Raw genomic sequence first — 12,557 nt, forward strand, 5'->3', positions numbered from 1 at the left:
TAACAGGGATCACTTTTCAGTTAAAATTTAAACACCTAAGAATAATTGTGTGTTAGTTACAAAGTTCAACCAATGGTACTAGAACAAAAAAAAAATACTAACATGGATAAAGTATTACATTGTACATCAACCGTCAGGACAAGAGCTTATCAAGTCACTGTTTCTCATAGTGTCCATTTCACTTCAACAAGTTTCCCCTTTGGTGCTCAGTTAGTTGTTGCCAATCAGGGAGAACATATGATATTTGTCCCTGTGGGACTGGCTTAATTCACTTAGCATGATGTTTTCCAGATTCCTTCATCTTGTTGCAAATGACCGGGTTTAGTTGTTTTTGACTGCTGTATAGTATTCTATAGAGTACATGTCCCATAATTTCTTTATCCAGTCTACCGTTGATGAACATATGGGTTGGGTCCAGGTCTTAGCTATTGTGAATTGAGCTGCAATAAACATTAATGTGCTGACAGCTTTTTTGTTTGCCAATTTAATTTCCTTTGGGTACATTCCAAGGAGTGGGATGGCTGGGTTGAATGGTAGGGTTATGTTCAGGTTTATGAGGAATCTCCAGACTGACTTCCATAGTGGCTTCACCAGTTTGCATTTCCACCAACAGTGGGTTAGTGTCCCTTTTTCCCCACATCCTCGCCAGCATCTATTGTTGGTAGATTTCTGAATGTGAGCCATTCTAACCGGGGTGAGGTGAAAGCTCATTGTGGTTTTGATTTGCATTTCCCTGATTGCTAGTGATCTTGAACATTTTTTCATGTGCCTGTTGGCCATTTGGATTTCCTCTTTTGAAAAATGTCTATTGAGATCTTTGGCCCATCTCTTAAGTGGGTTGTTTGTTTTGTTGTTTTGGAGTTTCTTGATCTCTTTGTAGATTCTGGTTATCAACCCTTTATCTGCTGCATAGTTTGCAAATATTTTTTTCCCATTCTGTCGGTTGTCTCTTCACTCTCCTGACTTTTTCTTTTGCAGTACAGAAACTTCTCAATTTGATGCAATCCCAAATGTTAATTTTGGCTTTGACTGCCTGTGCTTCTGGGGTGTTTTCCAAGAAGTCATTGCCGGTACCTATATCTTGCAGGGTTTTTCCAATGCTCTCTAATAATTTGATGGTGTCAGGTCGTAGATTTAAGTCTTTTATCCATGTTGAGTGAATTTTTGTGTAAGGTGAAAGGTAGGGGTCTTGCTTCATGATTCTTCACGTGGAAATCCAATTTTCCCAGCACCATTTATTGAATAGACTGTCCTTACTCCAGGGATTGGTTTTGGATCCTTGATCAAATATGAGTTGGCTGTAGATGTTTGGATTGATTTCCGGTGTTTCAATTCTTTTCCATTGGTCTATCCATCTGTTTCTGTACCAGTACCATGCTGTTTTGATTATAACTGCCCTGTAGTATGTCCTGAAATCTGGTATTGTGATGCCTTCAGCTTTGTTTTTGTTGTACAAGATTGCTTTAGCTATTGGAGGTCTCCTGTGTCTCCATATGAATTTCAGCATCATTTTTCCAGATCTGAGAAGAATGTCTTTGGTATCTTGATTGGGATTGCATTGCATGTATAAATTGCTTTTGGGAGAATGGACATTTTGATGATATTTATTCTTCCAATCCATGAGCATGGAAGATTTTTCCATTTCTTGGTATCCTCTTCTATTTCTTTCTTTAAGGTTTTGTAATTTTCATCATAGAGATCCTTAACGTCCTTGGTTAAGTTTATTCCAAGGTATTTGATTGTTTTTTGTAGCTATTGTGAATGGGATTGATCTTAGAAGTTCTTCCTCAGCCGTGGCATTGCCTGTGTATACAAAGGCTGTTGATTTTTGTGCATTGTGCATTGACTTGCCAAAGTCTTCTATGAGTTCCAATAGTCTCTTAGTAGAGTTCTTTGGGTCCCCTAAGTAAAGAATCATATCATCTGCAAAGTGGGATAGTTTGAGTTCTTCCTTCCCAATTTGTATCTCAGTGGAAATGCTTCCAACTTTTCCCCATTCAATAGGATATTGGCCGTGGGTTTTTCATAGATTGCTTTGATCGTATTGAGGAACGTTCCTTCCATACCCAGTTTGCTTAAAGTTTTCATCATGAAAGGGTGTTGAACCACTCTACTGTGGCCTGTACAATGGACACATAGTCAATTCCCGAACTTTACACCCTTTTCTTTGAATAAAAAATTCTAGGGGTATTTTCAAATGGGTTGAATTTTGCCCTCTATAGTATCTACTCATGTTCAGATACCTGTTACCTGTGTATGCAAATATGACTAAGTTAAGGAATATAGTGAAAAGTGCTCAGATGAGTGGTGGTCCTATAAGGAGAGGGAAATGTAGACACACAGACACACACAGGGAATGGCCCCATGAGATTAATGAAGCAAAGACAGGACTGACACAACTGCAGATGTAGGAATGCCTGGGATATTTGCAATACCCTCCAGCAAGGAGAGAATAGTGCAGTAGTCTCTTGGAGCTCTCTAGAAGGAATCAATCTTGCTGACACTTTGATTTTGCACCTCCACCTCTCTGCTCACAGAGTATCAGTTTCTGTTGTCTTAAGCTACTACAGAATGATCATTTGCTATGACATCTCTGGCACAATGACATAGTTGTGTTGAATTGTTGAAGGAGAGATACTCTGAGATTGTGTGAAATCATTGTCACTGGGGCAAGACAGTGGGATTCGCGGGTATCCAATCTACTGGGGTAGAGACAGACACAATAGCTAAAACCTCACATTCTCAGTGCAAGTGAAACTAGGAGGATTCCCTCTCTTTCAATTGTTTTGTATAGTTTGAGAAGAATTGGAGTTAGTTCTTCTTTAAATGTCTGGTAGAATTCAGCAGTGAATCCATCTGATCCTGGGCTTTTCTTTGTTGGGAGGGCCTTTATTACTGTTTAAATTTCTGACTTGGTTATGGGTCTGTTTAGATTTTCTATGTCTTCATGGTTCAATTTAGTTAGGTTGTATGTGTCCAGGAATCTATACATCTCTGATAGATTTCCTTGTTTGCTGGCATACAACTCTTTGTAGTAATTTCTGATGATTCTTTTTATTTCTGTGGTGTCTGTTGTTACACTCCCTTTTTCATCTCTAATTTTATTGATTTGGGTCTTCCCTCTCCTTTTTTTTTTTTTTTGGTTAGTTGGGCCAATGGTGTGTCAATTTTGTTTATTTTTTCAAAAACAAGCTCTTCGTTTTGCTGATCTTTTGTAATTTTTTTGGATTCAATTTTGTTTATTTCTTCTCTAATTTTAATTATTTCTCTTCTCCTACTAGTTTTGGGTTTGATTTGCAGTAGTTTTTCCAGATCCTTGAAATACATTGATAGCTCATTTTTTTGGTGCCTTTTCAATTTCTTGATGTAGGCACCTATTGCTATAAACTTTCCTCTTAACACAGCTTTTGCTGTATCCCGTAAGTTTTGATATGTTGTGTTGTTATCTTCATTTGCTTCCAGAAAGTTTTTGAATTCTCTTTTGATTTCTTCTATGACCCACTGTAGATTACCATGAGCTCAGTGCTGAATTTTGTAAACCCACTGAGAACCTCACATACTTTGTACTCTGTAAACATTGTGTGCATTTTAAGATCACTGTAAGAATCGTCTGCAGCGCACTGTAACATACAGCTCCACAGGTGAGATTTTCGCTATCTTTAGGCATGCAGGTAATGGAGAAAATGATTGCAGCCAACTGTAGACTGTGATTTATTTCTTTTTTTAATAAAGATTTATTTTATTTTAATAGAAAGGCAGAGTTACACAGAGAGGTAGAGACAGAGAGAGACATTTTCCGTCCGCTGGTTCACTCCACAGATGGCTGCAATGGCCAGAGGTACACCAATCCAAAGCCAGGAGCCAGGAGCTTCTTCCGGGTCTCCCACGCGGGTGCAGGGGCCCAAGGACTTTGACCATCTTCTGCTGCTTTCCCAGGCTATAGCAGAGAGCTGGATGGGAAGAAGAGCGGCTGTGACTCAAACTGGCTCTCATATGGGATGCTGATGCTTCAGGCCAGGGCTTTAACCCACTGCGCCACAGCACTGGACCCCTGTAATTTATTTCATTTTCAGCTATGCCATATCATTTTATACCAGCAATACCTACACAAGCTCTCTTTATTTTGATGTAAAATATTTGAATTCTCATTGAAAAATATGGAAATATGTGAAGGTGTTACAGTGAAAAGCAGATCTCTCTCTTCCACACTTATTCCTTTTTAAAGATTTATTTATTTATTTGAAAAGCAGACACACAGAGAGAGATTTAGAGAGGTCTTAAATTCACTGGTTCACTCCTCAAATGGCCACAACTGCTGGAAGTGCACCAGGTCAGGGGCAGCACAAAACAAGGAACCTGGAACTTCATTGTGATCTCCTACCTTGATGGCATAGGCCCAAGTAATCTGATTATCTTCTTTTTCTCCCCAGGCTCATTATCAGGAGGCAGGATTGGAAGTGGATCACCCAGGACTCAAATCAGCTGTTATATGGGATGCGGGCAAAAGGCAGAGACTTAATCCACTGTGCCACTAAGCTGGCCTTCTGTTCCCCACTTCTAAACTACAGAGGGAGTCTGTTATTTCTTGTGTTCCCTTCCAGATAATTTGCAGTAAACATTTTCTCAACATGTATGAATGATGCATATTACATACAGGGAACCACACACTTGCCTTATTCCTTTACGGATGCGTATGTGAGTCACTGCTCCTGAGCACACAAAGTTTCACCACATTGTTTTCCAATAATGTCATGTAATGCATTGATTTGATTGACCAATTATGACAGTGATGCCCAGAAATGCTGGTGATGTGACAACAAATTTTCTGAAAATTTGGTATCAATTGGGATTTTATTTTTCTACATTGACTATGTGTAGAATATCAGATTATTCAGTTCAATTCCATCATGAGTGTTTTCATGGAATTCCTATGAAATTATGGGGCTTTGTAAGTTACAAATAAGGAAATTCCCACTCAGAATGAGTGCTCTTCTGTTCTTTGGGAGTGAGTGTGCCCTTGGAGGTAATTGAATTTTATTATAGAATCATAATTATGAATCTATTGTGTAGTTATTTCATTAAATGTTGATCTGAGTCTTTCCTCTCAAGTATTCTTACATTAAAAAACATTTTGGGGCCCATGCTGTGTTGTAACAGGTAAATATGCTGCCTGCAGTGCCAGCATCCCATATGGGCAACGGTTTGGGTCTCATCTGCTCCACTTCCAACGCAGCTCTCTGCTAAGGCCTGGGAAAGCAGTGGAAGATGGCCCAAGTCCTTGGAACCCTGCAGCCATGTGTGAGACCTGGCCCCTGGCTTTGGATCGGCCCAGCTCCAACCATTGTGGCTATTCGGCGAGTGAACCAGCAGATGGAAGACCTCTCCCCGCCCCTTTCCTTCTGCCTTTCAAAGAAATAATCTTTTTAAAAAAACATTTTTCCAGTTTCTATTTATTAAGAGGTTGAAGGGGTTAATAATCAAACTGATCTGCACACTATTATTAAAAGTTTTTATTTATATAAGCTGTACAAATGTCATGTATTTAATATATACAGGTTAAGAGCATAGTGATATTTCCCACCCTACACTCCCTTCTGCCCATGCTCCTACACTTCTTTCTCCTTCCTTTCTTATTTTTTCTTTTAATTTTTACAATGACAAAATTTCAGTTTATTTTATAACCATAAGCTTAATGCTCCATTAAGTAAATAATTTAATAAATAATAAGAAGAAAAAATACCGTTTCTCAACAGTAGTTACAAGGGCTGTGAAATAATCAAATCTCAAAATATCAATTTTGCTCATATACACTACATCTCTTGTATGATATTAGTTACCACAGATCAGGGAAAATTTATGATATTTTATTTTTGGTACTGGCTGATTTCACCAAGTATAATAGTCTCCAGTTGCAACCATTTTGTTGCAAAAGAAGGGATTTCTTGTGTTTTTTTTTTTCTGTGTGTGTGTGTTTGTGTGGATGAGTAGTATTCCATAATATATATATGCCACATTTTCTTTATCCAGTCAACAGTTGATGGACATTGGAATGGTTCCATATCTTAGCTATTGTGAATTGAGCTGCAATAAACACAGGGGTACAGATAACTCTTTCATGTGATGATTTCATTTCATTTGTATAATTCCCAGGATTGGGATGGCTGAGTAGATCTATTTTCAGATTTCTGAGCACTATCCATACTGTCTTCCACAATGGTTAAACTAGTTTACATTCCAACCAACATTGTATTAGGGTGTCTTTTCCCCCACAACCTCACCAGCATTTATTGTTTTTTGATTTCTTTGTGATAGTAATTCTAACTGTGGTGAGGTGAAACCTCATTGTGGTTTTGATTTGCATTTCCCTGATGGCTAGTGATATTTAACATTTTTTATGTATCTGTTGGCCATTAGAATTTCATCTTTTGAAAAATACCACTTCAAGTCCTTTGCCTATTAACTGGATTGTTATGTTGTTGTTGAGTTTCCTGATATCTTTATAGATTCTTAATATTAATCATTTATCAGTTGCATAGTTTGAAAATATTTTATCCCATTCTGTTGGTTGCCTCTTCAGTTTGTTGAGTGTTTCCTTTGAAGTGCAGAAGCTTCTCAGCTTGATGTAATCTCATTTGTCTATTTTTTGCTTTTATTATCTGTGCTTCTGGGGTCTTTTCCAAGACATCTTTGCCTGTGCCAATGTATTGATCTGCACATTATTAACAGGATCATCCTGCTCCTCCATGATCAGAGAGGGTGCTATATCTGCCCTGTGGGGCACAGTTGCTTACTGTGCTATAATGTCTCTTATAGTATCATCTTGGCTTTAGTAATATTCATTTTTTTCCTAATTATTCTCATCTTTCCATCACATGACACTGAATGTGCACTCAAGGATAGAATTACATATCATAAAAATAATTGCTGTTTTCCACTAAACCTTGAATATTCTAACCAGTGAGGATAACTTGACACTTCTTATAACATCATTCGGTTTATTAGCCTTTTTAATGGTTGATTCTTGAAATTGATTTGAACTATTCATATGTATTCATATTGAAATAATTTTATGACTCTTATGTTGATGCCATTTTCTAATCCCACTGTAGTTACACTTAGAAATGTGCTTCAGATTTGCTTTGTCTGTATTGTTGATACTTTCAATAAAACAGGTTTTACAGACTGGGATAATAGTCAGTCTTTTTTATTATTTTTTTATTTTTATTTTTTTGACAGGCAGAGTTAGACAGTGAGAGAGAAAGAGAAACAGAGAGAAAGGTCTTCCTTCCGCTGGTTCACCTCCCAAATGGCCACTATGGCCAGCGCACTGTGCTGATCCAAACCCAGGAGCCAGGTGCTTCTTCCTGGTCCCCATGCTGGTGCAGGGCCCAAGGACTTCAGCCATCCTCCACTGCCTTCCCGGGCCACAGCAGAGAGCTGGACTGGAAGAGAAGCAACCAGGACAGAATCCAGCACCCCAACCGGGACTAGAATCCGGGGTGCCAGCGCTGCAGGCGGAGGATTAGCCTAGTGAGTCGCAGCGCCGACCAATAGTCAGTCTTAATATTCCTAACTTGTCAGGAGGAGTCTGATTAATTAAATCATATCTATATGTAGAATACACACTCTGTTTAGATATGCATTACCCATTGAAATACATTACATGCTTGCCTCTTAGGAGTGGATTACTCATATCTTAATTTCATTTTCTCTGTATATAATTCTAGTTATTTTATCCTCATGGAACTATGTTCAATCTCATCTGATAGTTATTTTATTTAATATATTCTGTATTCCTGAAATTGTTGTTATTGGTAGTAGACTCTACATTCAGCAGTTTTTCAACTCACTATCATACTGATTAGTGACAAACAACACCAATAGTGTAGTTGTGTGGTAAGTGCTTCATGGTCACTTATTACTAATGTTCTCTGTTGTATGTATGGGATCCAAAATCAGTTTCAAACTTTTGATGCCCAAAGTCCCACATGGTTTGTCAGTGTTGGCAATTATTAATCAATTCAGAAGAGTGCAAAACAGATTGCAATGATTTATTTTATATATGTGGAGAGTGGGAAAAATCCAAATGTGTTTCTAAACCAGCCCATGTGATGGTTTCCAAGGATGGCTTGCTTCCAAGTCAAAAGCAGCTGTGGAACTTCAGTGTCACAGTGACCCCTCTTCCCTGTGATTACAGGCTTATACACTATGTCTCTGCCAAGGCTTAATCAAGTTGATTGTCTTTATTGTGAGAGTAGGCTCTGTGGAGGCCTAAATGTGTGGGCAGCTCTGCTCAGCACTAACAATGAAGAAGTCTTCACAAGATAGAGGAATCCTAAAAAGTGTGTGTTTCTATGTCTGCAGTCTCAGGGATCAGGATCTTTTAAGAAAAATAAGACAATAGATCAATGAAATCTCCCAGGACTGGGTATGATAATGTGCTGTAAATTCTTGGTATGACGTCTTAAATGACAACCTCAAAGTGGCCTTGAGGTGTTCTTCATGCCTTTTATTTACAGGAATAATGAGAAAAGGTAAATTATAATGGACTCTTTCAGGCAAAGGATTTGGCTGCAATTCTGTTGAATATCTGTGTAGACTGAGGCCATTGATTTTTGTCAGAATTTGTTGAAATGGTGCAATGCATATGAGGGCCAATTGCTCAGTCTTCATCTGTTTCTAAAATGACTTTCTGTTCATAGATGAAATACGTGTTCCTGTAGAGGGTTAGAGATGTTCTGGGTGTTAGCGATTATTAAAGTCTCTGCAAATCTGACTTACCAGACATATAGACACTATGACCATTTTGTTGCACTTCTCTTTAGGCTGTTCTATGATAGCTATTAGTTATTGTTTATAGTAACAGGACACTGGGTGTTGACATCCACCATTTTAATTTATACTTTCTCACTGAGAAAATTGAAAATTTTCCCATAGAAAAAATGCAGTAGAGTAACTGTTAAATACATGCCTGTTTTGTGCATCCTGTAGCATACTTGTGACAGCAATAAGCTTTTTCAAAGGCACCTCATTTTCTTGTGAAATCCTGAACGTGGTGATGATGGTGATGAATCAGCCATGGGCTACCATTTATAAGAAGCTGTCTGCAACAGAGGCTTGAGCTCAGTTCTCATCCTTGGTTCTCACCTAATCCTATAAAAGTCCTGAGCGTTAGGTACTTCTTTTATCCTAACATCACTGTAGAAACTAATGATTTCCAGAACCTAAATGAGACTGAGAGGGTTGGGGTAGGTGGTAAGATCAGAAATGATGGAATAATACGTTGTCTGTGGGCCCTTTTTTGGGGTCTACAGACTAGAAGGGGGAAGGGACTGAGACTACAGCACTGTGTAGAGCTACTCTTGGACGATGAAGGCAAGGGGCTCTGGAGGGACAGCTGTGAAAGCCTGGTGTATTCAAGGGAGGGTCTCCTGACCTTGTCTGACCCCACTAGAAAGCAGTTTTTTTGTCTGTGATGTAGGAAATATTGCCCTCTGGCAAAGGTGAGACTTCTGTGATGGGGACAGGTCCTTACACTCCATTCTCCTTGAGAATTCTAGATTTTGTTGGTGGTGATGCTTTTGTATTGTTCTGCCCCATTCTGTGACCTCCTTACCCTGTAAACCTTCCGTCAAAAAAAGTGATACTTTGCTCTTGCAGGTGTCTGAACTGAGGGAAGCATCTGATACAGGTGGTATTTTTTCTGGGTAGCAATGACTAATGTGTAAAGTGAACAGATTACACTGAGAGGAATCTGGTTACTTCTATAACCTACAAATGCAAACTGCTGTTGCTGGAATGTTGTTATATCATCCTCCCCACCACTTCTTTCCTCTGTGTCAGAGGCTCCAATGCATTGGATGAGATCATACAGGAAGCTCCCCCTGGCATTGACAGCACCAAGCGTGTGGGGAGTTTGGGCTGGGGATAGCTCCTTATGGCCTGTTGTAAGTGGTCTGTGCTGTCAGGAATGTGCTGAAGAGAAGGGTTCCCAGGGCACAGAGTAGGGGCGTGAAGACATGTGAAGACACGCTCCTGAGTCATGAAGGGGAAAGCAGGTGGAGTTTACTTCAAGGTTCTCTATGACCTTCCCATTCTCTTGCTGAGAGAATTCTGCACCGTGGTGGGCAGAAGCAAGTCCTGTAGGTTCCGGCAGTGACTGTATGTGAAGCTGCTCCTTTTCAAGCCCTGTAAGAAGCTGTAGCTGATCCTGGAAGTCCTAGAACCACCTCAGCCAGGAACTCAGACTTGAGGCTTAAGCCCTGCTGTCCTCACTCTGAAGAGGGCACATCTCTGCAGATGTGGGTGTCACATTCCTTGTCCAGGTGCTGATGCATTTGCCTGGCTGCTGTGACCCAGATTTCCCTGGTCCTCCCTGAGGGATGATGTACCACCTCAGGGAAACTTGCTGCTCTCTCAAGAAGACAGTGTAGGTGACACAATGGGGTAGGTCTTCTGCATCTTGTGCAGTCTCAGCTTCTGAAACTGTGACCAGGATAAGGTGGAGTGGCAGTGTTAGCAGGGAGTGGTAGAACTGTTTCCCTGTCTCATGTTCATTGAGTGTTCAAACAGGGATGTGGGGCATCTGCTTAATATGAGGAAAATGCAGAGAGCTGAGTGACAAGGACTTTGTTCTGGGAGAGGTGGTGGGCATGCATACTTAGGAGGAAATGCCTCCTGCCCCTTTCCAAGCCCCTTCCAATGTCCCTGTGTCAGCACAGCAGAGGCACAGAAGACAATACACATGTGATATGAGAAAATGCATCCCTCTTTCAACTTTGAGTCATTTCTGAAGAGTTCTAGGCTGTTTGTCACTTTTCTTAGTGAATGTGGATATTGGAAGATGCTTTGCAATGTCTGCATTCTTCTGAGTTTTAGCTTATGCCTGGGAACTTGAGCTCAGGTATAGGTGGCTTTTTCCTTCATTGCGGCTGCATGGTACTCTCACATTAATGAGCTGTGAGAAGCATTCTCTGTTGCTTTTGCTGTCATTAGTGTCACCTCCCTGATGCACTGTTTCCCCTTCTGTTTCAGAAGTGGGGCTTATCTTTTGTGGCTCCATGGGAAGTATTGAGTGTTGCCTGTGACCCACATTTCCCTCTGTCTTGTTCAGCTGAACCTGGCTGTGCTTCTACTTCAAATAAATTATGTTTCCTTGCCTTTCTGTATAGTCTTGCACTCCAATATTTTTGTTGTTAGATCTTTGTTCAGTCCTCCTATGCTTCAATCAATGGACAAAATGTTATCTGAATGACAAGATGGTCCCTTGTGAAACAAAAGTAAGTTCCTAAGGAATCAATTTGGATTTTTTAAGGTGGTAACCAAAAGACATAAGATTTTTGGCAAAGAAATCAATGTTGTCATTTTAATTGCACTCAACACAGACAATATTGAAGTCATTAAATGTGAAAATATAATTAATATAAATATCTATACCTGGGTCAAATTATGTCTCTAAACTGATCACTGATTACTTCTGTTAAATATTGAGTAGCTGTTTCATAAAGCTGGGAAGGAATAGGTACATATTATTGAGGGAGAATATCAAGTAAAAATATTTAAGAGCTATGAGTGGGCTTTTAAATTGTTTTCTTATAAAAGTGAATTAAAATTCAACACTGTAATTCATACCATTTTGTAAAATCTCACATGCAATTTTTACCAAAAATAACCACATATAATAAGCAGTTTCAATTTGATATATCAAAAGGGAGATTTCTTCAATTCATTCCAATAAGTTATCTTCTGTCTGAACCCAAGTTGGAGGAAGGAATATAGAAAAATCTTTACATACTAATTACTAGCAGCAGGTACTTCTATTAAAATCAACAATTATGGTTTTCCTACATGAAACCCACCCCTTATACCCCATCAATCTATGTTTCTACAAGTCCATGGCTTGCCAGTTAGAAGTTGTGTCTATGTTGTCATGATCTATCTTTGTTCCAGTAGCTTTGCTTCTGCTGCTCATTTCTAACATGCAGAAGTGAAATGCTGGTTGGTCTATGTCCCAAGTGTCAAACCATTCACTATAGGTTTTTTAAGTTTCTTTTACTTGAAAAGAAGAAACTCTTCACCATTTTTCATCTCCATTAGCTTTGGAAAATATATAATATCTTCTGTTGAGATTCATAATGCCATCCTTAAGATGAAACTTCCATTCATTTTTACTTCCATGTATCTTATATTGGCATACAATAACATTTTCTGTGTCAAAGACTTCCTGTCTTTCCTTATAACTCACATTTTCACTATTGATTGGCTTTCTTCTACCTGCCCATCCTCAGCTTCATCTTTCTCTTCATCATCATCATAATCATCTTCTTCATCTTCACCTTCTTCAGATGATGTATCCCTAGTTCCAGCAACTTGTAACAAAAATGGAGCTTGTTGTTGTGTAGATTGAGTCTGTGCTTGCTTTTAGCCAGAAGCAGTAATCTGTGCTTCTGCTGGTGTAGGTATAACTTGAGTCTTATTTCTTACAAATAAGGTTTGCTGAGGCTGGATAATTGCAGGCTCATCCTGTGAGGCCTGCACACTGTGGGATGGTAGGGCAT

Source organism: Oryctolagus cuniculus, chromosome X (genome assembly GCF_051225735.1).
Source record: "Oryctolagus cuniculus isolate XC-2025 breed Fujian yellow rabbit chromosome X, ASM5122573v1, whole genome shotgun sequence".
Classification (NCBI taxonomy): Eukaryota; Metazoa; Chordata; class Mammalia; order Lagomorpha; family Leporidae; genus Oryctolagus; species Oryctolagus cuniculus.